This window comes from Podarcis filfolensis (genome assembly GCF_964270895.1).
Source record: "Podarcis filfolensis genome assembly, chromosome: 10".
In the NCBI taxonomy this organism is placed as follows: Eukaryota; Metazoa; Chordata; class Lepidosauria; order Squamata; family Lacertidae; genus Podarcis; species Podarcis filfolensis.
In genome coordinates, this window is record NC_139612.1 from 74,800,035 (window position 1) to 74,826,862 (window position 26,828).

The following is a 26,828-nucleotide window of genomic DNA, read 5'->3' on the forward strand; positions in this document are numbered from 1 at the left end:
CCGGTTGCGCCACAAAGTGAGTTGTACATGGAAATCAGCTCAGACTCCATGTTTTGGCAACATGACAAGTCTGTCTGTCAACCGGGATGCCTGAGGATTCCTGCTCCCTGCCTTTTCCTGGCCAGCCTGAGAGATCACTGGAAAGGGCGGATTTCTTGACCCCCGAATCCATCATCGCAGACCCGTTTCATTCAGGCCTAGAGATCTGCTCTTTGGACAAGTCTGCTTGGATCATGTGGATCATCAATGGGTCATATAGATCATCACTGGATCATCCATGATGTCATACCCATCTCACGGAGGGGGGGGGGGCTCAGGAAGAATCTCCTGCCACGTGACTGGGGTCAGACAGGGCTGCTGTTTTCCTCTCTGTACCGTTTCAGCTCAGGTTTTCCTGGAAGAAGTTACGTTTCATCAAGAAATGGGTGGATTCATTGAGAAAACGGGGCTACGTGGTAAAGAGGCAAATGTGTATACTTTGTTACCACCCAGTGAGTTGTGTTGCAAAGGCCATTTGCAGAAAGGCTCCAATTGTATCACCTGCAGCTACATGCTGCAGTTTTGGTGTTTTGTGGTAATGTGTCTGTGTAAACGCACTCATCCTCGTGTGAAATATACTCAGAGTCGCAAAGTGATTTCATGCTCTTTATTCAGCTCATAGTGGTGAGGAGGAATGAATGAAAGACCCCTCAAAGTATCTGCTTTATATACATTCTTTACACAATGGGCTGCACATGATTGGCTAATTCTGGAATTCTCCTGTAAGCCAATCAGGTTGTGGATTCACTTATATCTGGAACATGATTGGGTGGTTCCTGCCAACCAATCATACTGCTACATTGTTCTAGGACCAATCAGACTGCTGCATTCTGAATCCTATTGTTCTAGGACCAATCAGACTGCTGCAGTTTGGATCCTATTCAACTCAGTACATAACACCCCTCCCCTCTAAGTTCCAGTCCTGCCCGGGAGGTCGCATTCATAGTCCTCAAGGTACGCTGGCGGCCTACGTGTGCGTTGCGGCCTGGGGTGTTCCCTGGTCCGGGGTTCAGGTTCTGGCTCATGTTCCAAGGATGCTGGCTGTGATGGGGCTGTTTCGTCTGGCGCAACTGGCCAGTTGTGGTTCTGGTTCTGGTGTCCTTTCGGCCTCACGGGTCCTCTCTGTATTTACTGATTCTGCCTCTCCTGCTTGCCCCTCCTGCTCTATGGGCCTCACTGCCCCACTGTTCCCTTGGGACTCCTCTGCCCTTTCCTCCTCCTGGTTTTCTCCCGGGAATCGTCGCCGTATCTGGTCGCAGTGGCGGCGCCAGCATTGCCCCCCATCTGTTAGCACCTCGTACGACACAGGGCCAGTGACCCTGGAGACTGTGGCGGGTACCCATGCTGGGCCTGCCCCAAAATTCTTTGCATACACTTGGTCCTGGGCCTCGAAGGTCCGGGGGTTCCTGCCTTCCCCCACCACTACCTCATCCTGAGCTCTATCGGGGTGAAGGCGGTCCAATCTGATTGCAAGGCGCCGACCCATTAGTAGTTCAGCGGGGCTCTGGCCACTTGTTGAGCTGGGGGTGCTGTGCTGTGCTAGGAGGAATGTGGCAAGGCGGTACTCCCAATCCCCTTGCGTCATGCGGCGGAGGGTGTCCTTGGTGGTCCGCACCATGCGTTCTGCTTGGCCAATGGTGGCAGGGTGGAATGGCGCCGAATGGATGTGGCGGATGGCGTTCTGCGCTGTGAAGGTTTGGAATTCTCCTGACCTAAATGCAGTCCCGTTGTCTGAGATGAGAGTGTCAGGGAGCCCGTGGGTTGCAAACAGCCTGCGTAGTACCTGGATGGCTGCGGATGTGGAAGTGGATGGTACCACCAGTGCGACTTTCAACCATTTGGTGTAGGAGTCCACCACTATGAAGAATGTTTTCCCCTGAAAGGGGCCAGCGAAGTCCACATGCAGGCGTGACCATGGTGCTCGGGCGGACTCCCATTCAAGTCTCCAGGGCCAGATGAACTGCATCCAAGAATATTAAAAGAACTGGCATATGTGATTTCAGAACCACTGGCAGTCATCTTTGAGAATTCCTGGAAAACAGGCGAAGTCCCGGCAGACTGGAGGAGGGCAAATGTTGTCTGTATTTTCAAAAAGGGGAAAAGAGAGGACCCAAATAATTACCGCCCAGTCAGTCTGACATCAATACCAGGGAAGATTCTGGAGCAGATCATTAAGCAAACAGTCTGTGAGCACCTAGAAAGGAATGATGTGATCACCAATAGTCAGCATGGATTTCTGAAAAATAAGTCATGTCAGACTAACCTGATCTCGTTTTTTGACAGAATTACTAGCCTGGTAGATGAAGGGAACGCAGTGGATGTAGCCTACCTTGATTTCAGCAAGGCATTTGACAAAGTGCCCCATGATATTCTTGTAAAGAAGCTGGTAAAATGTGGTCTTGACTATGCTACCACTCAGTGGATTTGTAACTGGCTGACTGACCGAACCCAAAGGGTGCTCATCAATGGTTCCTCTTCATCCTGGAGAAGAGTGACTAGTGGGGTGCCACAGGGTTCTATCTTGGGCCCAGTCTTATTCAAAATCTTTATCAACGACTTGGATGATGGACTCAAGGGCATCCTGATCAAATTTGCAGATGACGCCAAACTGGGAGGGGTGGCTAACACCCCAGAGGACAGGATCACACTTCAAAACGACCTTGACAGATTAGAGAACTGGGCCAAAACAAACAAGATGAATTTTAACAGGGAGAAATGTAAAGTATTGCATTTGGGCAAAAAAAAATGAGAGACACAAATACAAGATGGGTGACACCTGGCTTGAGAGCAGTACATGTGAAAAGGATCTAGGAGTCTTGGTTGACCACAAACTTGACATGAGCCAACAGTGTGACGCGGCAGCTAAAAAAGCCAATGCAATTCTGGGCTGCATCAATAGGAGTATAGCATCTAGATCAAGGGAAGTAATAGTGCCACTGTATTCTGCTCTGGTCAGACCTCACCTGGAGTACTGTGTCCAGTTCTGGGCACCACAGTTCAAGAAGGACACTGACAAACTGGAACGTGTCCAGAGGAGGGCAACCAAAATGGTCAAAGGCCTGGAAACGATGCCTTATGAGGAACGGCTAAGGGAGCTGGGCATGTTTAGCCTGGAGAAGAGGAGGTTAAGGGGTGATATGATAGCCATGTTCAAATATATAAAAGGATGTCACATAGAGGAGGGAGAAAGGTTGTTTTCTGCTGCCCCAGAGAAGCGGACATGGAGCAATGGATCCAAACTGCAGGAAAGAAGATTCCACCTAAACATTAGGAAGAACTTCATGACAGTAAGAGCTGTTCGACAGTGGAATTTGCTGCCAAGGAGTGTGGTGGAGTCTCCTTCTTTGGAGGTCTTTAAGCAGAGGCTTGACAACCATATGTCAGGAGTGCTCTGATGGTGTTTCCTGCTTGGCAGGGGGTTGGACTCGATGGCCCTTGTGGTCTCTTCCAACTCTATGATTCTATGAATAGAGAGGTTTGATCTTCTTGCAGTCCATGGGACTCTCAAGAGTCTCCTCCAGCACCAGAATTCAAAAGCATCCATTCTTTGGCAATCAGCCTTCTTTATGGTCCAGCTCTCACTTCCATACATCACTAGTGGGAAAACCGTAGCTTTAACTATACAAGCCTTTGTTGGCAAGGTGAGGTCTCTGCTTTTTAAGATGCTGTCTAGGATTGTCAAGTATTTGATAGTGGTTGCTTTTTTTATAGTTGACGGGATTTAAGAGGGGGCTGTGAGCTATGTATGCTGCCCTCATTCTGGAGCAGAGGGAAGGAAGTTGCCCTGAAAAGGGGGCAGGCCAGCCTCTCCCAGCAGACAGACAGAAGTCCAAAGTTTGGAGCAATGAATAACCTGGTTCAATACACTCCTTCAGATCCCTGGGAGTCCCTTTCACTGAGACACTTTTCTGGAAGGGGCACCTGGAGGCTGCAAAACTTAAAGCGCAGGAAGCTTGTGGGGCACTAATGAAATTCTGCCTCACGGTGGGTGGACACTTATTAGAACCTGTGCTGATAATTGGAAGGTGAGCTGAGGGAAGTCTTTGGGGGAGGGGAGGGGGGTTTCAGGGTGTGGGGGGAAAGGCGGTAAATAATGAATATGATATTTTTGGATATGTTGTTGAATTGCTAATAATTTTTTTTTTAAAAAATAAGAGTATATAAAATAGTTTACTCACATTCTGTTCCCAGAAAGCAGACTTAGGTTACAAAATATATACACCTGGAATCTATCCCATAAGGAAATAGTTCCTTTGTCCTCTCTTGAAGCCAAGAGAGCATCTCAGGCTAAGGAGATGTTGCTTCTTTGAGGAATGGAGAGAGAGAGAGAGAGAGAGAGAGAGAGAGAGAGAGATGGCTGCCTCCCCTGTGCTATGTTGTTACCTGCACAGGTGAGGTCACACCCACCTCTGGTCACATGTAGAGGAAGTTTGTCCCAGCCCAGGAGGAAACAGGATGTTCTGACTGGCTGGTCCAGACATCCCCTTTTATGTCCACTCTAGGAATGTCGTATTTGACTGCTCTGTGTTTCACACCCCACAGTTCAAACAGAGCTCCAAAAAGAGCTCTCCAAACGGGGTGGATGGGCAGTAATTACAGTTCCTTCTCAATGAGATCAAAGTGATGCATGTTGGGACAACCCCCCCCCCCTTAATATGTACAGGCTCATGGGGTCTGAACAGGGTTTCCCTGTGTGCTCTAGGAGACCAGGGGAGGGGGAGCTGGTCACAGCAGGAGGGGGGGTCTCTGTGGATGCTTCAGCTGACGGCCTCCTCTGGGTCTCCTGGCCCCCTCCTCTCCTCCCTCTGAGTCTGACCTGCCAGGTACTTCTCCCCTCCTTAAAATGCTGTTCAGTACTTCCTTCAAGGGTGCACTCAGGGTTTGATTTAGTTTTTTGATAATATTTTGCCAAAAATCCATCCTTGTCCTGGGTTTTTGATTCTTTTATTACTCGTTGGATTTCGTCTTCTTCTATTGGCTCTGCCTCTTGGCCCTTTCACTTTGCACCAACCAATACTCAGCTTTACTTAAGAATACTTTAGCATTTATGTAGCACATTTAAAGCATTACAAAATATAACATATATTATCTCAGTAATCTCAACAACAGCCCTGCAAGGCTGTCCAGTGTTATAATCCCCATGCATACGAAGAGTTGAGGTTGCAGGAAGAGGAGTTTGACTCACATCTCACACTTTAACTGCTACACTACATCATTCCTCGCACTCCAGATCCTGAAAACAGCTCTGTGAGTTGTCAGAGGACTGCCCCCCATCCTATTCAAAACAAGGCAGCATGGGCAGTAAGCCCTCGTCAGCAACCATTGCCAGAGATGTCTGTATGGGGAACGGTGGGCTGAGCATAACACACGGAGGCAGCTCAGAGGCATCCCTGCTGGTCGCTCGCTCCAAGGGAGGGGACATCCTACCCCAGGCTCTTTCTGTGGGAATGTTTAGGGAGGCAGGAGAGGATATATTGTTTTATGATATCCTTCCTACCTTGTGTCGGCAAGTTCTATAACTTAGCAGAGTTGTTAAACAATCCCTCTTTGAAATTACACAGCAGTTAGCTAGTTGCAGGCTCGTCTGAGCCTCACTATTTAGGATTCCTGGTAAGATCCCTTTTTCTATCCCTCCTAAAAGAATAGACACGACTATCTGATTAAAGTTAACATAAAACTAGTTTACTTACAATCATCCAGTTCACAATAAGATCCCTGAAGGCAGACTTAAGTTACATAACTCTATATATATCGACATGAACTATCCCATAAGGGAAATAATCTCAAGTGACTGCAACTGAGCAGTCACTTCTTCCTAACTTGTAGGAACACAAAAAGGAGAAGAAGAAGAGCAGAACATGGAGGCCGTGTGCTCCTCTGTCCAAGAACAGGCCACACCTACATGAAGTGCCATGCAGAGGAAGTCTGTCCCAGCTCAGTAGGAACTAGCAAGTCTTCTCCTGAGTGACACAAGCATTCCCCAGCATGTGCATTGCAGGAATGTTGCATTTGACTGCAATACAATTTTACACCCCACACCTTCACTACCCAATAATCATTTGCAAGCGTACTTCTTCCAAGGCTCAGTAGTTAAGATTCTGCGCTTGAAAAACAAAACCCCTTAGATTGAAGCATCACCAGAGAAACTTCTTCATGTGCATCTCACACAACATTCTCATCTCCAGTTGGGATCACCTGAGACCTCAGAAAGAAATCATTGTTTTGGGGGGAGTGGCGTGGAACCATGCCTGAGTCAAAAGATTACAGAGCAAAGACAGCACCCTATTCACGTTTCATAAGAAGTTGGTTTGTTCCCATGAATTTTACCAGTGAGCTTCTTAACAGAATTTCATATCCCCTTATAAAGTCATGTCCAGCGATACCTTCATGCCCAAGCAGTCTCCTGTCTCAGATGCAAGCAATCCCCTTGGCCAGCTACCACTGGACATCCTGCACCTTGTTTTCTTTTGCAAACCTCCCAGCCTCAGCAGTTCAAATTCCAGCCTACACATGCACTTATGCGCACACACTTGTCGGGAACATGTTGCCATATTTGATTATTATAATGTTTTACATATAAACACCAGAACTTCACATGTACCTCATGCTTTTAGGAATGATTTCCTGCTGAGTTCATTGCTCAGAGTGGACTCTGAGAGGAAGACGTCCCACACTCCATACATCTAAATGGGTTCTCCCATGTGAGAGTCCCTAGATATTCCTTAATCACTCCATTATAAATAAAGCACTTTTTGCAGTCTTTTCATTTAAACTGCTGCTCCTCTCTGAGTTTGTTGATGGTTTGAAGGGTTTCAACTCTTAAAGTTCTTCCTGTCCATGAGTCTGTTGATTTTGAACTTCCACTAAGAGTGAACCTATATCTACTTTCCTGATATTTATATGGTTTGTCTTTTGTGTGAGTTTGTTGACATAAATCAAGGGTTCCACTCTGACTGAAGCTCCTTCCACAGTCCATACCTTTAAATCGTTTCTCCCCTGTGTGTTGCTGATGTTTTCTTAGATTTCCACTTTACTGTACTCCATACATTGAAATGGAGTCTGTTGATGTTTCCTAAGACATCCACTATTACTAAAACTCTTTTCACACTCCATCCATTGAAATGGTTTCTCCCGTGTGTGTGTCCGTTGATGTGTTCTAAGCTTTTCATTATCACCAAAGGTCTTTCCACATTCCATACATTTAAATGGTTTCTTACCTATGTGAGTCTGTTGATGTATTCTCAGGATTCCACTATCACTGAAGCTCTTTCCACACTCCACACATGTAAATGGTTTCTCTCCTGTATGAGTCCGTTGATGTGATCTAAGGCTTGTATTACACTGGAAACTCTTTCCACACTGTGAGTCTGTTGATGTTTTTTAAGTGTTCCACTATAACTGAAGCTCTTTCCACAATTTATGCATTTAAATGGTTTCTCCCCTGTGTGAGTCCATTGATGTTTTTTAAGGTCTGCATTCTGACTGAAGCTCTTTCCACATTCCATACATTTAAATGGTTTCACCCCTGTGTGAGTCTGTTGATGTCTTCTAAGGCTTCCACTATTACTAAAACTCTTTTCACACTCCATACATTGAAATGGTTTCTCCCCTGTGTGTGTCCGTTGATGTGTTCTAAGGCTTGTATTACAACGGAAACTCTTTCCACACTCTATACATTTATATAGTTTCTCCCCTGTGTGAGTCTGTTGATGGTATCTAAGGCTTCCACTAATACTATAGCTCTTTCCACACTTGATACATTTAAATGGTTTCTCCCCTGTGTGAATCCGTTGATGTTTTTTAAGGTCTGCATTCTGACTGAAGCTCTTTCCACACTCCATACATTTATATGGTTTCACCCCTGTGTGAGTCTGTTGATGTCTTCTAAGGCTTCCACTATTACTAAAACTCTTTTCACACTCCATACATTGAAATGGTTTCTCCCCTGTGTGTGTCCGTTGATGTGATCTAAGGCTTGTATTACAACGGAAACTCTTTCCACACTCTATACATTTATATGGTTTCTCCCCTGTGTGAGTCTGTTGATGTGATCTAAGGCTTCCACTATCACTAAAACTCTTTCCACACTCCATACATTGAAATGGTTTCTCCCCTGTGTGAGCCCGTTGATGTGATTGAAGGCTTCCACTATCACGAAAACACCTTCCACACTCCATACATTTATATGGTTTCTCCCCTGTGTGAGCCCGTTGATGTGATCTAAGGCTTCCACGATCACGAAAACACTTTCCACACTCCATACATTGAAATGGTTTCTCCCCTGTGTGAGCCCGTTGATGTGATTGAAGGCTTCCACTATCACGAAAACACCTTCCACACTCCATACATTTATATGGTTTCTCCCCTGTGTGAGTCCGTTGGTGTGATCTAAGCTCTCCACTCTGATTGAAGCTCTTTCCACACTCCATGCATGTAAATGGTTTCTCCCCTGTGTGAGTCCGTTGATGTCTTCTAAGGCTTCCATATTGACTAAAGCTCTTTCCACACTCGATACATTCATATGGTTTCTCCCCTGTGTGAGTCCGTTGATGTAATCTAAGCTTTCCACTATAACTGAAGCTCTTTCCACACTGCATGCATTTAAATGGTTTCTCCCCTGTGTGAGTCCGTTGATGGTTCCTAAGGCTTCTATTTTCATTAAAGCTCTTTCCACACTCCATGCATGTAAATGGTTTCTCCCCTGTGTGAGTCCGTTGATGTGTTCTAAGGTTTCCATTATGACTAAAGCTCATTCCGCACTCCATGCATTTATATGGTTTCTCCCCTGTGTGAGTCCGTTGATGTTCCCTAAGGTTTCCACTATAACTAAAGCTCTTTCCACACTCTATACATTTAAATGGTTTCTCCCCTGTGTGAGTCCGTTGATGGTTCCTAAGGCTTCCATTTTCACTAAAGCTCTTTCCACACTCCATGCATTTAAATGGTTTCTCCCCTGTGTGAGTCCGTTGATGTTCCCTAAGGTTTCCACTATAACTAAAGCTCTTTCCACACTCTATACATTTAAATGGTTTCTCCCCTGTGTGAGTCCGTTGATGGTTCCTAAGGCTTCCATTTTCACTAAAGCTCTTTCCACACTCCATACATTCATATGGTTTCTCCCCTGTGTGAGTCCGTTGATGTGATCTAAGGCTTGCACTGAAACTGAAGCACTTCCCACACTGCACACATTTAAATGGTTTCTCCCCTGTGTGAGTCCGTTGATGTGATCTAAAGCTTCCATTATCACTAAAGCTCTTTCCACACTCGATACATTTAAATGGTTTCTCCCCTGTGTGAGTCCGTTTGTGCAATTTAAGGTTTACACACTGACTGAAGTTCTTCCCACACTCCCTGCACTTAAAAGATTTTCTCTCTTTGTGAGTCCGCTGGTGTGTTCTAAGTTTTGCATTGAAAGAGCTCTTTCCGCACTCCATACTTTTAAATGGGTTCTTTCTTTTTTGTGTTCGTTGATGTGAACTATGTGTGCTCATTCAGTGAAGCATATTCCACATTTCACACATTTTAATGGCTATTCCTAATGAAACGAAAGGTGTCCTGTCCCCTGCAATTCTGTCTTCTCCATCACCTTTTTCAGAGTGGGCAGAAAGGAAATCCTGTTTGGGTTTCAGGAAAGAGAACACAGGAAAAAAAGGGCACATCAACCGCCATTAGCACCTTCTCTTATTTCAACATCTCCTACATTCTCCTATGTCCTACCGATATTCCCAATTTTTAGGAAATGTAAATGGTATGATGTCAAATGGTAGTAATGCATCAACAACCTTTCATAATCCTAACTCATCTTTAATAACACTGCATGACCTTGGAATACTGTTGTCCTGTGGGAAATCCTTTGAAATCAAGTGGTTGACCCTGTTTCCGCCTCAATCTCTTAATGAATCACCTGCACAGTGCCATTGGCCTTAGGAGGTCCATACGGACGATTATGTGAGACCCAGGTCTACATCTTTTCCAGGGACTGTGGTCTGGGTAAGTCAGAGAACTAGTGACAAGGCTTGGTGCTTGGGGTCAGCTGAATGGGTGCTCAGGGAACCTCCTGTTCTTGCAAAAGAAGGACCTCTGTCTACATGCCTCACATTGCATGGAGAGAGCAGGAGAAGCAGAAGGAAAGCAGCTGGCACATGGGAATCCTAGACAGAAACACCCACCCCCATTGCTCCTTATAATAATGATGGGCTGCCTGATCCTGTGCTTGTCTTCTGACACAGGACTATCCTAATCTGGCACTGAAAAGCAGGATATTCAAGGCAAGGAGATAACTGTAGGTAATGGTAGGTAGCCATATTAGTCTGACACAGTTGAAGTAAAAAAGTAAAAAAATAGTCCAGTAGCACCTTAGGGACCAACTAAGTTGGTTCTAGCTTTTGTGTGCATGCACACTTCATATAGTGTTGGGCAGTGGGAGATGGTAGTAGGAGTACCCTTCTGAGAAAAACCCCACTCCACCCTCCCATGATATACAAGGCTCTGGTGACATCTGTGTCAGTGTATCTGAAGAAGTGTGCATGCAGACGAAAGCTTATACTCAGGACAATCTTAGTTGGTCTCTAAGGTGCTACTGGACTATTTTTTAATTTTTTATTTCAACTGCGTCAGACCAACACGGCTCCCTACCTGCATCTAGATGTCATGGGCTGTTGGGGTGCAGTAATTCCTTGGGTGGGGGACATGTCCTACACCTTCTGGGGTCAATTTCCACCCTTGGTCCCCACCCTGCACTCAGCTCTCACCTGTGGCTTCCAGAAGCTGTCAGCATGCAACAGGGGTTCAAGCAACGGCTTCAACCGGCCGGCTAAACCAGGTGAGGAAAGCTGATGGGTCTCAAATCCTTGGGGGGCTGGAGAATTCTGCTGCACCTGAAGTCAAGCCCTGGTGGATGGAGAGGAGGAGAACAACCGTGAATCCCACAGTCCAGAAGGCAGATTCTGCCCGTGCGGAAGAGGAAAGTGAAGGGCAGGTGGGGCACGTCCACCTGGAGGCTTGTTATCTAGTCCCAGGGTTACTCTGACATTGAATTATATATAAATTGCAGTACTGAAATGCGCCTGCTCCCACTTCATATTCTGCTATTACTCTACTCTGTTTGTCTGTTTCTTACTTGAGTGCTGTTTTGGTATGCTAAGTCAGGGTTTTACTGTGAGTTACATTTTTGCTAATTTTGGGTCCTGTTATGCTTATCTGTCTTCAGTGATAAATTTATCAGCTGAATTATTTTCTTTCTGCGTCTGAATGTTTTCTCCTACTCTGCTAACTATACATTGATCATTATGGAGGAGCAAGATCTGCAACTTCAAGCCCTCAACAGCCTCGGCCCTGTGGACCTCAAGGAGCATCTTGACCCCCATCCCTCAGTCCGGACAGGGAGGTCCGCCTCCGAGGGTCTTCTGCTGGTTCCCTTGCTGTTAGAAGTGAAGTTCCAGGGAACCAGGCAGAGGGCCTCCTGCCCCATGGAATGCCCTCCCTTCCGAGGGCAAGTAAGTAGGCAACCATCTGACATTTAGAAGACAGCTGTATCAGGAGGTTTTTAATGTTGGATGTTTTACTGTCTTGTATATGTATTGTAGGGACGCGGGTGGCATTGTGGGTTAAACCACAGAGCCTAGTTCTTGCCGATCAGAAGGTCGGCGGTTCGAATCCCCGTGACGGGATGAGCTCCTGTTGCTTGGTCCCTGCTCCTGCCAACTTAGCAGTTCGAAAGCACGTCAAAGTGCAGGTAGATAAATAGGTACCTCTCCGGCGGGAAGGTAAATGGCGTTTCTGTGCACTGCTCTGGTTCGCCAGAAGCGGCTTACTCATGCTGGCCACATGACCTGGAAGCTGCACACCGGCTCCCTTGGTCAATAAAGCGAGATGAGCGCTGCAACCTCAGAGTCGGTCACGACTGGACCTAACGGTCAGGGGTCCCTTTACCTTTACCTATATGTACTGTAAGCTGCCCAGAGTGGCTGGGGGGAAAGATGAATACTATAACTTTTACAGTGGTACTTCGTGTTACAGATGCTTCAGGTTACAGTCTCTGCTAACCCAGAAATAGTACCTTTTGTTAAGCACTTTGCTTCAGGATGAGAACAGAAATTGGACAGCGGCAGCAGGAGGCCCCATTAGCTAAAGTGGTACCACAGGTTAAGAACAGTTTCAGGTTAAGAACGGACCTCCAGAACGAATTCAGTTCTTAATCCGAGGTACCACTGTACTATTATTATTATTATTATCATGTGATTTATTTATTTTTTAGTTTTTGTAGATTTTTGTAATTTGTACTGCCATATCAGCTCACGAAATGTTATGGGTGGAGAAAATAACAGGGTTGCCATAAACTACAATCCCACCCACAAACTCTCATTCACATACAGTCTGTAAATTTGGGGAGGTCACACACCTCACCTGTGCTAATACTGGCAGTCTTGGGACCGCACAGGCACACCCGGTGTGTAGAGCCTCCAGCCACAGGCACTGTCTATCATGAAAATGGGTCCTTTGACTGGGGAGATTCATGCAGTCGCTGTCATCGGATGCTGATGGGTTGTATCTCAGCTTGTCAGTCACTCTGACATTGCCTAGAAAGAATAAGAGGAACAGAAATGCTTTTGAGGTGCAACTTCTGTATCAATCCTGAGCGCCATTCCATGGACTCTGCACCCCTGTTTCTGATGACAGGTGTACATTATCCTCATCCTCAGTGGAAAAGACAATAAAGATGGAAGCCTGAGAGAGAGGAAAAGGTTTCTGGCTGCTTCCTGGGTGGGATTGCGGAAACCAAGAGCCGCTTCTGAGAAGGCCTCCCCCCTCCCCTCTTCCTCTCGGGATTTCCTCTCCTCGCCAGGGGACCAGAGGTTGGACTGGGCAGAATGGCTGCGTCTGGACATGGCAGGGGCTTATGGGGTGGGAAGAGGATGGAGCTTGCAGGACGGAAGGGTGGGGGGGAACAGGACCCCCACTTTCCAGGGATCCCTCTCTGGTCGCCTTGAAGGGGGGGGGGTCGATTGCTTGGCGGGAGGGAGAAACCAAGGCGGCCCCTCCGGAGAGTCCCCGAGGAAGCCACGAGGGAGACTTCTCCCCCAAGACTGGTCTTCCTATCGCCCTCCCCCCCCCGCCGCCAATGCTGCGCTTCCCTGACTCTGGAATGCCCCCTCCCTTCTCCCCCCACTTCCATGACCCCCTTTCTTTCTCCCGGAGTCTCCCCTGCATCCAGACGCCCCCTTGGCTCACCCCTCGCCAGGCGCGACCCATCTCTCCGCCCCTATTGCCCCCCCCCAAGACGAGCCGGGGAAAGACAGGGGGGGGTCTCTATCCTGGCTTCTCTCCGCGCCCCAGGGATGCCTGCGCGGGGGAAACGGGACCAGGGAGTCCTCGTGGGTGGGCGCCCCATATTCGCCCCTTCGCTGCAGGCGTGCGGGATCCCGGCCCCACGGAAGGCGCTTGGGGGAGCTGGCCGGGTCTCTGGGTCCTTTTCTCCCCCCTCCCCCCCCGCGACCCCTTTACCTCTTTGTCCTCGCTCCCGATTCTCCTTTCCTTTCCTGCAACATCCACGGGGGGGTCCCCTGCCTCCTCCCTCCCCTTTCCGAAAGCGCCCCCCCTAGATCTACGGGGCAGAGCAGCAATCCGGAGTGGAAGCTCCACTTCCGGGAGAAGCAGGCAGGTTGGGAGGGGGCTCACACCCCCCCATTCCTGGGACAGAAGAGCCGGATTGGAGGAGGAGGAGGAGGAGCAATGTATTGGGGGCGGGATCTGGGGTTGTGGGGGCGGGGTGAGAGGAGGATGTGCCGGGAGGGGAGGGAAATAATTGAGGGGGGGAGGAAGGTTTACCCCTCCCCTCTTCCTTCTGGGATCAGGAGAGCGGGGGAGGGGCTGATCCCAGAGATCCAGCTGCCAAGTGGGTCCCGTCCCTCCTACAAGGTTTGCATTGCAACATCCTCCCCTCCCCCACCCCACGAGCTTAGATCCCTCCGTGTTTTAGGTCTTGGTGCTGTTCAAACCAGAAATGGAGGGGGGCAGCTAAACGACTCCCCCCAAATCCCAGCTCCCCACCCCAGCCTCTGACTCAGGCCAGGACAAGGACCGTGGACACAGGCCCTCGTCCATGCACAGCAGCCAAGAGGCTCAGCAAAGCAGCCTATAGAATTGGAGCCAGAAGCGGATTCCATGTGTTAAGGGAGAAATCTGAGGGATCCCCTGGACAAGAAACAAGGAGACCAGCCAGGAAGAGCAGAGCAAAAGAGCAGCCAGTAGGCTTGGTCTTGATTGAAGACTGTCACCACAGGACTCCCAGCTGCCCCCAGGTGGAACAAGATGGAAGCCCCCAACAAAAGAAGACCCCAACTTTTATTAGCTGCTAATCCCCCATGCTACACCCCCAATACTACATCACGACTACATCATGACTACATCATTGACACATCACAAAGAGGAGGGGCTCAGGGAGAAGAAGAAGAGTTTGGATTTGGTATCCTGCTTTATCACTCCCCTTCAGGAGTCTCAAAGCGGCTAACATTCTCCTTTCCCCTCCTCCCCCCCAACAAACACTCTGTGAGGTGAGTGGGGCTGAGAGACCTCAGAGAAGTGTGACTTCTCTGAAGGAGGAGGAGTTGTGGTGGTAACCTGAGGGTCTTCTCACCTGTCCGGTTCCTTCTTTCCCCTCCCCCATGATTACATTCCTGAGGACAAAGGGGAGTTCACTGTTTCCTGCCCCCGGAGGGAAGGGCTGGTCACTGTCCTGTGTTTCAGTCCGTACTGAATCCACTTCCATATGCAGGTCCTTTGTGAGTGGAATGATCTTCTGTCCAGGACCATCAAGGTTGGCATGCCAACTGGGTAGGGCTCGCTGCGGACGTGTTGGCTGCCTTGTGCCAAGTCTCCCCCCTTTGATAGTCCTTCGCTCATGGTGCAAAATAAAAGTGGAACGGTGCAGATCCGATGTACGGCTGATTTTCTATGAATTTATAACAGAAGCATTGCGTATGTCGTGTGAGATTTTGACCAGCTTCGGCCCATCTGAAGCTGATACAGGCTCGTCTTATCTTGAGCCCAAGCAGAGCGTCGTCACACAGCAGAAGGATAAGCAGGTAATGTGCCACATGCTGACTTTATTTACAAGCTATGCTGAGAGAATACAAACATGCATCCTGCCTCTGTGAGAGCAGAGAAGCAACTCTCTCGACACAAAGAAACCGAGAGAACAGTGAAAAACAGGAAACCAGTGTACGTCACATCCAGTCTCCCATTCCCATGGGAACCCAACAGTAACTCTGACTGTGGAATGCAAAACAATGTCTTGTGACTGCAGTTGCTGCTCAGTGAGGGAAATAGAAACCAACATGTCGTGTGTGAGTGTGAGTGTGAGTGTGTTGTGTTTGTACAAACTGAGTGATTGGGGGGGGGGGGTTCCTGCCACATATGAATCCCAACCCCAAAGAAGGGCAGTGCAAAGAATGCGCCAATTACCACACAATTGTGCTCATTTCACAGGCTAGCAAGGTTATGCTTAAGATGCTACAAGGCAGGCTTAAGCAGTATGTGGATCGAGAACTCCCAGAAGTGCAAGCTGGATTTCGAAGGGTCAGAGGTACCAGAGACCAAATTGCAAACATGCGCTGGATTATGGAGACTACAGAACATCCTTTGACTGTGTTGGGCACAGCAAACTATGGCGAGTTCTTAAAGAAATGGGAGTACCTGATCACCTCATCTGTCTCCTGAGAAATCTTTATGTGGAACAAGAAGGAGGACGGTATATTGTCCCCTTGCTTATTTAACGTAAATGCAGAATTCATCATGCAAAATGCTGGGCTGGATGAATCCTGTAATAAAAAATGTAAGGTCTTTTATTCGAACCAATCCTGCCTCCGCATGATAGAATTGCAAATCTGGCAATGCAAAACCTCCTCTCTCCTTTTTATCTGTTAATAACGGGTGTTTAATTCTTGGTTTCTTTCCACTCCATATAAATCTAGATATTTCCCTTTTCCATTCCTTAAAACAATTCATTTCTCCTAAGATGGGCATTGTTTGGAATAAGAAAATCATTTTGGGGAGGATATTCATTTTCACAACCAAGACTCTTCCCCACAGTGAGAGATGGAGTTTGGTCCAGGTTTCCATATATTTTAAAATAAATTTATTTCCATACTTTACTAGAATCATCCTCATATACATTTAAACTTTTATTTGAAATCCAGATCCCTAGGTATTTAACCTTATTTTTAATTTCCAGGCCTGTTTCTTCTTGAAGTTCTTTTTTTTATTGCATTGTGAGGCTTTTTGTCAGTAATTTAGTTTTTAGGAAGTTTATTTTCAGCCCCAGGCCAGCCATAAATTAATCTAGTAAAAGACCCCGGGGTGGCCAGGAGCAGCGCATGCGGACGTGAGTCTAGGAATGGAGAAGATTGTGGGCGGGATTCTCTGAAACACCCAGCAACCCAGATTCTCATCCTTGGCTGTCTCTTTTGCTTACGGTCTTCACTCCCAGCCTTCCTGGCAAGAGGTAGCTAGGAGGGGGAGGGGAGAACGGGAGAATTGGGGTTCTGCAATTAGAGAGGCAATTAACTGCAAGGGGAGAACGCCAATCAAAGCTCTCATTCCCTGTCGGGGAACCTGAGATCTGAAACTTTTCCTTTTCCCCAAGGAAGACGCCCCAAGGCTGGTCCAATGCCCACTTTGGATAGCAAGGGACTTGGGCTCTGTTTCCAATTTCTCTGTTTCTCGTAAATGCAGCTGCACAGGCAGCACCAAGATCCGGGAGGAAGTGACTGGTGCGCGTCAGAGCGCAAGGGCGTTTACAGCTCCTTTCCATTCTCTCTGGAGCAGCCGGATTTGGCACTGGGCTGCCAGGCATCCAATGGAAAGGAACTCTTTTCCATAGCGTGTAAGAGGCAGAAAAGGTTGCTGGGACCCCATGGTAAGTAAAGGGAGGGAGAAGGACTTTGTAGCGTCCTTCGTAGAGAAGACGAACGACTGTCAGGTCAGGAAAGACCTGGGAAAAGGCTGGCGGGTTTTTGCTTTGGTTGAAAAATGGGATCCCCACATTCTAAGAGTTCTAACCGCCAGACTCAAAGGCATGCGCTGGTCGCAGCAGGAGGGGGGGGTCTCCCTGGTAGCTTCAGCAGCCGGCCTCCTCTGGGTCTCCTGGCCCCCTCCTCTCCTCCCTCCAAGCCTGAACTGCTCTCTGCCCCAGACTCTTCCTGCTCACCAAACCCTGTTTCCTCCTCAGCTTGCAATATCTCCCCTTCTGGTCTGCTCCCTTTTCTCCCTCTTTCGGCTCATTGCCACCCCACCACCAGGAAGGCAGCCCTCCTTCTGAAACACCAAGAGAGTAAACAGACAGTTCTCTGAATGGAGAGGAGCAGAAAGTGGAGTCCCCTCAAGATCAGTATTGGGACCTGTGGCTTTTCAACTTGTTCATAAATGATCTAGACTTAGGAGGGAGCAGGGAGGGGGCAGTTTACTGATGGCAGCAGATTGTCCAGGGTTGTTCAAACAAAGAAAGATTGCAAGGAGCTCCAAAGGGACTTCTCCAAACGGGGTGAATGGGCAGAAAATACAGTTCATTATCAATAAGATTAAAGTGATGCATGTGTATGTGTGTGTGGGGGGGGGACACCATCTTAATATCATGTACAGGCTCATGGGGTCTGAACTGGATTTCCCTGTGTGCTCTAGACCAGGGGAGAGGGGAGCTGGTCGCAGCAGGAGGGGGAATCTCTATGGATGCTTCAGCTGACGGCCTCTTCTGGGTCTCCTGGCCCCCTCCTCTCCTCCCTCTGAGTCTGAACTGCTCTCTGCCACAGACTCTTCCCGCTCACCAAACCCTGTTTCCTCCTCAGCTTGCAAAATCTCCCTTTCCGGTCTGCTCCCCTTTCTCCCTCTTTCGGCTCATCCCCCCACCAGTCCCCAGGCTCTGAGCCTTCTTCCCTTGTGGGTCCCCCAACTGGTGCCTCCCCCCCCTCACCAGCCAGTCCATGACAACAACAGCAGCCACAGCACTGTGGTCCTCTGGTAGGAAAACTCCCGAGTAGCATGAGTGAATAAAACTTCTGGGACTATGGAAAAATACTCTCTTTCCCAAACCCTAGAATAAGCAGGAACTCTGGGGTTGCCCCATGGGGTTCATGAGTGAAGATAGCCCCCCCCAGGAGACTTCCCTGGACCCTGCAGCCCCTCCTCCCCCCTCTTGAAATTAGGCTTGGGGGGAAATCTCCCATTCAATTTCAGTATTTCAAGTTTTCTTCAGAACGCGCAGGGCAGGAGGCAGCGATGAAGTTCTGGTGAAGAAGCAGTGCTGGGAGATCATGCGGTGGGGGGGTGACAGAGTTTGGTGCAAAAACCAGAGGTACTTTCATCTAAAATTATACTCACCATTGTGAGATGTTGCCTGCATTATTTCATTATTATACAGTTTTACATATAAACACCAGAACTTCACATATACCTCATGCTTTTAGGAATGATTTCCTGCTGAGTTCATTGCTCAGAGTGGACTCTGAGAGGAAGACATCCCACACTCCATACATCTAAATGGGTTCTCCCAGGTGAGAGTCCCTGGATGTTCCTTGATAACTCCGTTATAAATAAAGCACTTTTTGCAGTCTTTTCATTTAAACTGCTTCTCCTCTTTGAGGTTGTTGATGGTTTGAAGGGTTTCAACTCTTAAAGTTCTTTCTGTCCATATGTCTGTTGATTTTGAACTTCCACTAAGAGTGAACCTCTATCTACTTTCCTGATATTTATATGGTTTGTCTTTTGTGTGAGTTTGTTGACAAAAATCAAGGGTTTCACTCTGACTGAAGCTCTTTCCACACTCCATGCATTTAAATGGTTTCTCCCCTGTGTGAGTCCATTGATGATTTCTAAGGCTTCCATTTTCACTAAAGCTCTTCCCACACTCGATACATTTATATGGTTTCTCCCCTGTGTGAGTCCGTTGATGTTGTCTAAGGTGTGCACTCCGATTGAAGCTATTTCCACAATCCATACATTTAAATCATTTCATACCGATGTGAGCCTGTTGATGTCTTCTCAGGTTTCCACTAAAACGGAAGCTCTTTCCACACTCCATACATTTAAATGGTTTCACCCCTGTGTGAGTCCGTTGATGTTGTCTAAGGCTTCCACTATTACTAAAGCTCTTTCCACACTCGATACATTTATATGGTTTCTCCCCTGTGTGAGTCCGTTGATGTTGTCTAAGGCTTTCACTGAAACTGAAGCTCTTTCCACACTCCATGCATTTAAATGGTTTCACCCCTGTGTGAGTCCGTTGATGGGATCTAAGGTTTCCATTCCGACTGAAGTCCTTTCCACACTCCATACATTTAAATGGTTTCTCACCTGTGTGAGTCCGTTGATGGTTCCTAAGGCTTCCATTTTCACTAAAGCTCTTTCCACACTCCATACATTGAAATGGTTTCTCCCCTGTGTGAGTCCGTTGATGGGATCTAAGGAATCCATTCTGACTGAAGTCCTTTCCACACTCCATACATTTAAATGGTTTCTCACCTGTGTGAGTCCTTTGATGGGATCTAAGGTGTCCATTCTGACTGAAGTCCTTTCCACACTCCATGCATTTAAATGGTTTCTCACCTGTGTGAGTCCGTTGATGGGATCTAAGGTGTCCATTCTGACTGAAGTCCTTTCCACACTCCATACATTGAAATGCTTTCTCCCCTGTGTGAGTCCGTTGATGGGATCTAAGGAATCCATTCCGACTGAAGTCCTTTCCACACTCCATACATTTATATGGTTTCTCCCCTGTGTGAGTCCGTTGATGATTTCTAAGGTGTGCACTCCGATTGAAGCTATTTCCACAATCCATACATTTAAATCATTTCATACCGATGTGAGCCTGTTGATGTCTTCTCAGGTTTCCACTAAAACGGAAGCTCTTTCCACACTCCATACATTTAAATGGTTTCACCCCTGTGTGAGTCCGTTGATGTTGTCTAAGGCTTCCACTATTACTAAAGCTCTTTCCACACTCGATACATTTATATGGTTTCTCCCCTGTGTGAGTCCGTTGATGTTGTCTAAGGCTTTCACTGAAACTGAAGCTCTTTCCACACTCCATGCATTTAAATGGTTTCTCCCCTGTGTGAGTCCGTTGATGGGATCTAAGGTTTCCATTCCAACTGAAGTCCTTTCCACACTCCATACATTTAAATGGTTTCTCACCTGTGTGAGTCCGTTGATGGTTCCTAAGGCTTCCATTTTCACTAAAGCTCTTTCCACACTCCATACATTGAAATGGTTTCTCCCCTGTGTGAGTCCGTTGATGGGATCTAAGGAATCCATTCTGACTGAAGTCCTTTCCACACTCCATACATTTAAATGGTTTCTCACCTGTGTGAGTCCTTTGATGGGATCTAAGGAATCCATTCCGACTGAAGTCCTTTCCACACTCCATGCATTTAAATGGTTTCTCACCTGTGTGAGTCCTTTGATGGGATCTAAGGAATCCATTCTGACTGAAGCTCTTTCCACACTCCATGCATTTAAATGGTTTCTCACCTGTGTGAGTCTGTTGATGTTTACTAAGGCTTCCACTATTTTTAAAGTTCTTTCCACACTCCATACATTCATATGGTTTCTCCCCTGTGTGAGTCCGTTTGTGCAATTTAAGGTTTCCACTCTGACTGAAGTTCTTCCCACACTCCCTGTACTTAAAATGTTTTCTCTCTCTGTGAGTCCGCTGGTGTGTTCTAAGTTTTGTATTGAAAGAGAAGCTGTTTCCGCACTCCATACCTTTTAAATGGGTTCTTTCCTTTTTGTGTTTGTTGATGTGAACTATGTGTGCTCATTCAGTGAAGCATATTCCACATTTCACACATTTTAATGGCTATTCCTAATGAAACGAAAGGTGCCCTGTCCCCTGCAATTCTGTCTTCTCCATCACCTTTTTCAGAGTGGGCAGAAAGGAAATCCTGTTTGGGTTTCAGGAAAGAGAACACAGGGGAAAAAAACCGCCATTAGCACCTTCTCTTATTTCAACATCTGCTACGTTCTCCCATGTCCTCCCCGTGTTCCCAATTTTTAGGAAATGAAAATGGTATGATGTCAAATGGTAGTAATGCATCAGGAACCTTTCATAATGCTCAATCATCTTTAATAACACAGCATTATTTCTGACATTGAATTATATATAAATTGCAGTATTGAAATGCGCCTGCTCCCACTTCATATTCTGATATTACTCTACTCTGCTTGTGTGTTTCTTACTTGAGTGCTGTTTTGGTTTGCTAAGTCAGGGTTTTACTGTGAGTTACATTTTTGATATTTTTTGGATCCTGTTAAGTTTATCTGTCTTCGGTAACAAATTTCTCAGCTGAATTATTTTTTTGCTGTCTCTGTGTTTTCTCCTACTCTGCTAACTATACATCGATCATTATGGAGGAGCAAGATCTGCAACCTCAAGCCCTCAACAGCCTCGGCCCTGTGGACCTGAAGGAGCATCTCCACCCCCATTGCTCCGTCCGGACAGGGAGGTCCGCCTCTGAGGGTCTTCTGCTGGTTCCCTTGCTGTTAGAAGTGAAGTTCCAGGGAACCATAGAATCATAGAATCATGGAGTTGGAAGAGACCACAAGGGCCATCGAGTCCAACCCCCTGCCAAGCAGGAAACACCATCAGAGCACTCCTGACATATGGCTGTCAAGCCTCTGCTTAAAGACCTCCAAAGAAGGAGACTCCACCACACTCCTTGGCAGCAAATTCCACTGTCGAACAGCTCTTACTGTCAGGAAGTTCTTCCTAATGTTTAGGTGGAATCTTCTTTCTTGTAGTTTGGATCCATTGCTCCGTGTCCGCTTCTCTGGAGCAGCAGAAAACAACCTTTCTCCCTCCTCTATGTGACATCCTTTTATATATTTGAACATGGCTATCATATCACCCCTTAACCTCCTCTTCTCCAGGCTAAACATGCCCAGCTCCCTTAGCCGTTCCTCATAAGGCATCGTTTCCAGGCCTTTGACCATTTTGGTTGCCCTCCTCTGGACACGTTCCAGTTTGTCAGTGTCCTTCTTGAACTGTGGTGCCCAGAACTGGACAGTTCTGGAACAGTTCTGGAACTGGACAGTTCTGGAACTGGAACCAGGCAGAGGGCCTCCTGCCCCATGGAATGCCCTCCCTTCAGAGGGCAAGGAAACAGGCAACTATCTGACATTTAGAAGACAGCGGTATCAGGAGGTTTTGAATGTTGGATGTTTTACTGTCTTGTATATGTACTGTACTGTCGGGAAGGTAAACGGCCTTTCCGTGAGCTGCTCTGGTTCGCCAGAAGCAGCTTAGTCATGCTGGTCACATGACCCGGAAGCTGTACGCTGCCTCCCTTGGGCAATAAAGCGAGATGAGCGCCGTAACCCCAGAGTCGGCCACGACTGGACCTAATGGTCAGGGGTCCCTTTACCTTTATGTACTGTAAGCTGCCCAGAGTGGCTGGGGGAAGATACTAATACTAGAACTTCTAGAGTGGTACCTCAGGTTACAGACGCTTCAGGTTACAGACTCTGCTAACCCAGAAATAGTACCTTCTGTTAAGAACTTTGCTTCAGGATGAGAACAGAAATCGCATGGCGGCAGCAGGAGGCCCCATTAGCTAAAGTGGTACCACAGGTTAAGAACAGTTTCAGGTTAAGAATGGACCTCCAGAATGAATTCAGTTCTTAACCCGAGGTACCACTGCACTATTATTTTTATCATGTGATTTTTTGCAGTTAATTTGGAATTCGTACTGCAATATCAGCTCACGAAATGTTACGGGTGGAGAAAATCACAGGGTTGCTGTAAACTATAATCCCACCCACAAACTCTCATTCACATACAGTCTGTAAATTTGGGGAGGTCACACACCTCACCTATGCTAATACTGGCAGTCTTTGGCCTGCACAGGCACACCCGGTGTGTAGAGCCTCCAGCCACAGGCACTGTCTATCATGAAAATGGGTCCTTTGACTGGGAAGATTCAGGCAGTCACTGTCATCGATGCTCAAGGATTGTATCTCAGCTTGTCAGTCACTCTGACATTGCCTACAAAGAGTAAGAGGAACAGAAATGCTTTTGAGGTGCAACTTCTGTATCAATCCTGAGAGCCATTCCATGGACTCTGCACCCCTGTTTCTGATGACACGTGTACATTATCCTCATCCTCAGTGGAAAAGACATTAAAGATGGAAGCCTGAGAGAGAGGAAAAGGTTTCTGGCTGCTTCCTGGGTGGGATTGTGGAAACCAAGAGCCGCTTCTGAGAAGGCCTCCCCCCTCCCCTCTTCCTCTCGGGATTTCCTCTCCTCTCCAGGGGACCAATGGCTGGACTGGGCAGAATCCCTGGGTCTGGGCAGGGCAGGGGCTTATGGGGGCTCATGGGGCGGGAAGAGGATGGAGCTTGCAGGAAGGAGGGGTGGGGGGACAGGACCCCCACTTTCCAGGGATCCTTCTCTGGTCGCCTTGAAGGGGGGCCGATTCCTGGGCGGGAGAGAGAAGCCAAGGCGCCCACCCCGAGATTTCCCAAGGAAGCCACGATGGAGACTTTTCTCCAAAGACTGGTCCTCCTATCTCCCCCCCATGCTGTGCTTCTTTGCCCCAGGGATGCTCTCCCCCCCCCTTGGTCCCCTTCGTCTCTCCCGGAGTCTCCCCTGCACCCAGACGCCCCCTTGGCTCACCCCTCGCCAGGCGCGACCCATCTCTCCGCCCCTTTTGCCCCCCAAGACGAGCAAGGGGGGACAGGGGGGTCTCTATCCTGGCTTCTCTCCGCGCCCCAGGGATGCTTGCGCGGGGGGAACGGGACCAGGGAGTCCTCGTGGGTGGGCGCCCCATCTCCGCCCCTTCGCTGCACGCGTGCCGGGATCCAGGCCCTACGGAAGGCGCTTGGGGGAGCTGGAGGGGTCTCTGGGTCCTTTTCTCCCCCCTCCCCCCCCCGAGAGCCCTTTACCTCTTTGTCCTCGCTCCCAATTCTCCTTTCCTGCAACATCCACGGGGGGGGGTCCCTTCTCCCTCCCCTTTCCGAAAGCGCCTCTCTAGAGCTGTGGGGCAGAGCAGCAATCCGGAGTGAATTGCTGGGAGAAGCAGGCCGTTTGGGAGGGGGGCTCACCCCCCCATTCCCGGAGCAGAAGCCGGATTGGAGGAGGAGGAGGAAGGGGTGGGATGTTTGGGGGCGGGATCTGGGGTTGTGGGGGCGGGGTGAGAGGAGGAGGTGCCGGGAGGGGAGGGAAAGAATTGAGGGGGGAGGAGAAGGTTCCCCCCTCCCCTCTTTCTTCTGGGATCAGGAGAGCGGGGGAGGGGCTGATCCCGGAGATCCAGCTGCAAAGTGGGTCCCGTCCCTCCTACAAGGTTTGCATTGCAACATCCTCCCCTCCCCCACCCCACGAGCTTAGATCCCTCCGTTGTTTTTTTAAATATGAATATTTATTAGATTTTCCAATTTTATATAAACACAAAAAGAAAAGAAAAAGAAAAATATTAACAGCATGTCAATTTCAGTAACAATTTTTCAGTAACATGTTTCTTTGACTTCCTCATACCTCCCCTTCTTGTTTTCTAGTTCAACTTGTTAATTCAGCAAATCCTAATCTCTTAACATTCCTTTTAAAATAAACCTTATTTTCCACTCAACTTTTTTAAATTTAATGACTTAAAACAATTTTAGTCCCTATTATCTTTATCATAACAGCTAGAGACCACAAAAGTTCAATCCAACATCTTTTCAGAGTTCATTAATTTTGTAGTGTTTCTGTAAATAGTCCTTAAATTTCTTCCAATCTTCCTCTGCCGACTCTTCTCCCTGGTCGCGGATTCTGCCGGTCATTTCTGCCAGTCCCATATAGTCTATCACCTTCATCTGCCATTCTTCCCGGGTGGGTAGATCTTGAGTCTTCCAGTGCTTTGCTATAAGTATTCTTGCTGCCGTTGTAGCATACATAAAAAAAGTTCTGTCCTGCTTTGGCACCAAATGGCCGACTATGCCCAAGAGAAACGCCTCTGGTTTCTTCAAGAATGTATACTTAAGTACCTTTTTCATTTCATTATAAATCATTTCCCAAAAAGCCTTGATCTTTGGGCACGTCCACCAAAGGTGAAAGAATGTGGTTTCTCCTTTGTGTGAGTTTGTTGACATAAATCAAGGATTCCACTCTGACTGAAGCTCCTTCCACAGTCTATACCTTTAAATGGTTTCTCCCGTGTGTGTCCGCTGATGTTTTCTAAGATTTCCACTCTGACTGAAGCACTTCCCACACTCCACACATTTAAATGGTTTCTCCCCTGTGTGAGTCCGTTGATGGTTCCTAAGGCTTCCACTATCACTAAAGCTTTTTCCACACTCCACACATTTAAATGGTTTCTCCCCTGTGTGAGTCCGTTGATGTGATCTAAGGTGTGAACTCATACTGAAGTCCTTTCCGCACTCCATGCATTCATATGGTTTCTCCCCTGTGTGAGTCCGTTGATGTTGTCTAAGGCTTCCACTTTTACTAAAGCTGTTTCCACACTCGATACATTTATATGGTTTCTCCCCTGTATGAGTCCGTTGATGTCTTCTAAGGCTTCCACTTTCATTAAAGCTCTTTCCGCACTCCATGCATTCATATGGTTTCTCCCCTGTATGAGTCCGTTGATGTTTTCTAAGGTGTCCACTCCGACTGAAGACTTTTCTGCACTCCATACATTCATATGGTTTCTCCCCTGTGTGATTCCGTTGATGTATTTTAAGGTGTCCACTCCGACTGAAGACTTTTCTGCACTCCATACATTCATATGGTTTCTCCCCTGTGTGATTCCGTTGATGTATTTTAAGGTGTCCACTCTGACTGAAGACTTTTCCGCACTCCATACATTCATATGGTTTCTCCCCTGTGTGATTCCGTTGATGTATTTTAAGGTGTCCACTCTGACTGAAGACTTTTCTGCACTCCATACATTCATATGGTTTCTCCCCTGTGTGATTCCGTTGATGTGATCTAAGGCTTCCACTATCACTAAAGCTCTTTCCACACTCCATGCATTTAAATGGTTTCTCCCCTGTGTGGGTCCGTTGATGTCTTCTTAGGTTTCCACTATTGCTAAAACTCTTTTCACACTCTATGCATTTAAATGGTTTCTCTCCTGTGTGATTCCGTTGATGTCTTCTAAGGCTTCCACTTTCATTAAAGCTCTTTCCGCACTCCATGCATTCAAATGGTTTCTCCCCTGTGTGGGTCCGTTGATGTATTCTAAGGTGTCCACTCTGACTAAAGCTCTTTCCACACTCTATGCATTTAAATGGTTTCCCTCCTGTGTGATTCCGTTGATGTGATCTAAGGCTTTCACTATGACTAAAGCTCTTTCCACACTCCATGCATTTAAATGGTTTCTCCCCTGTGTGGGTCCGTTGATGTTGTCTAAGGTTTCCACTATTGCTAAAACTCTTTTCACACTCAATACATTTATATGGTTTCTCCCCTGTATGAGTCCGTTGATGTGATCTAAGGCTTGTATTACAACGGAAGCTCTTTCCACACTCGATACATTTAAATGGTTTCTCCCCGGTGTGAGTCAGTTTGTGCAATTTAAGGTGTCCACTCTGACTGAAGTTCTTCCCACACTCCCTGCACGTAAAACATTTTCTCTCTGTGTGAGTCCGCTGGTGTGTTCTAAGTTTTGCATTGAAACAGAAGCTCTTTCTGCACTCCATACCTTTAAATGGGTTCTTTCCTTTTTGTGTTTGTTGATGTGAACTATGTGTGCTCATTCAGTGAAGCATATTCCACATTTCACACATTTTAATGGCTATTCCTAATGAAATGAAAGGTGCCT

The 26,828-nt window shown here is 47.4% G+C and overlaps 3 protein-coding genes across 11 annotated transcripts in view; 1 reads left to right on the forward strand and 2 right to left on the reverse strand.

The window, feature by feature from the left end:
* Positions 1–26,828, forward strand: part of LOC310742874 (uncharacterized protein) — a 168,255-nt gene that overhangs the window by 47,012 nt on the left and 94,415 nt on the right. The gene's annotated exons all lie outside the window — the stretch shown is intronic.
* LOC310743095 (uncharacterized protein) overlaps positions 1–26,828 on the reverse strand; it is a 135,363-nt gene that overhangs the window by 32,716 nt on the left and 75,819 nt on the right. Inside the window, exon 3 of one of the 2 annotated variants that reach the window (XM_083573197.1) lies at positions 17,816–18,089. The exons of the other annotated variant lie outside the window; for it this stretch is intronic. The gene's annotated coding sequence lies outside the window, so the exon portion shown is untranslated. Of the gene's footprint in view, positions 1–17,815; positions 18,090–26,828 lie in introns of those variants that run through there. 2 annotated transcript variants of the gene reach the window in all.
* LOC310742934 (uncharacterized protein) overlaps positions 1–26,828 on the reverse strand; it is a 103,191-nt gene that overhangs the window by 9,247 nt on the left and 67,116 nt on the right. The gene's annotated exons all lie outside the window — the stretch shown is intronic.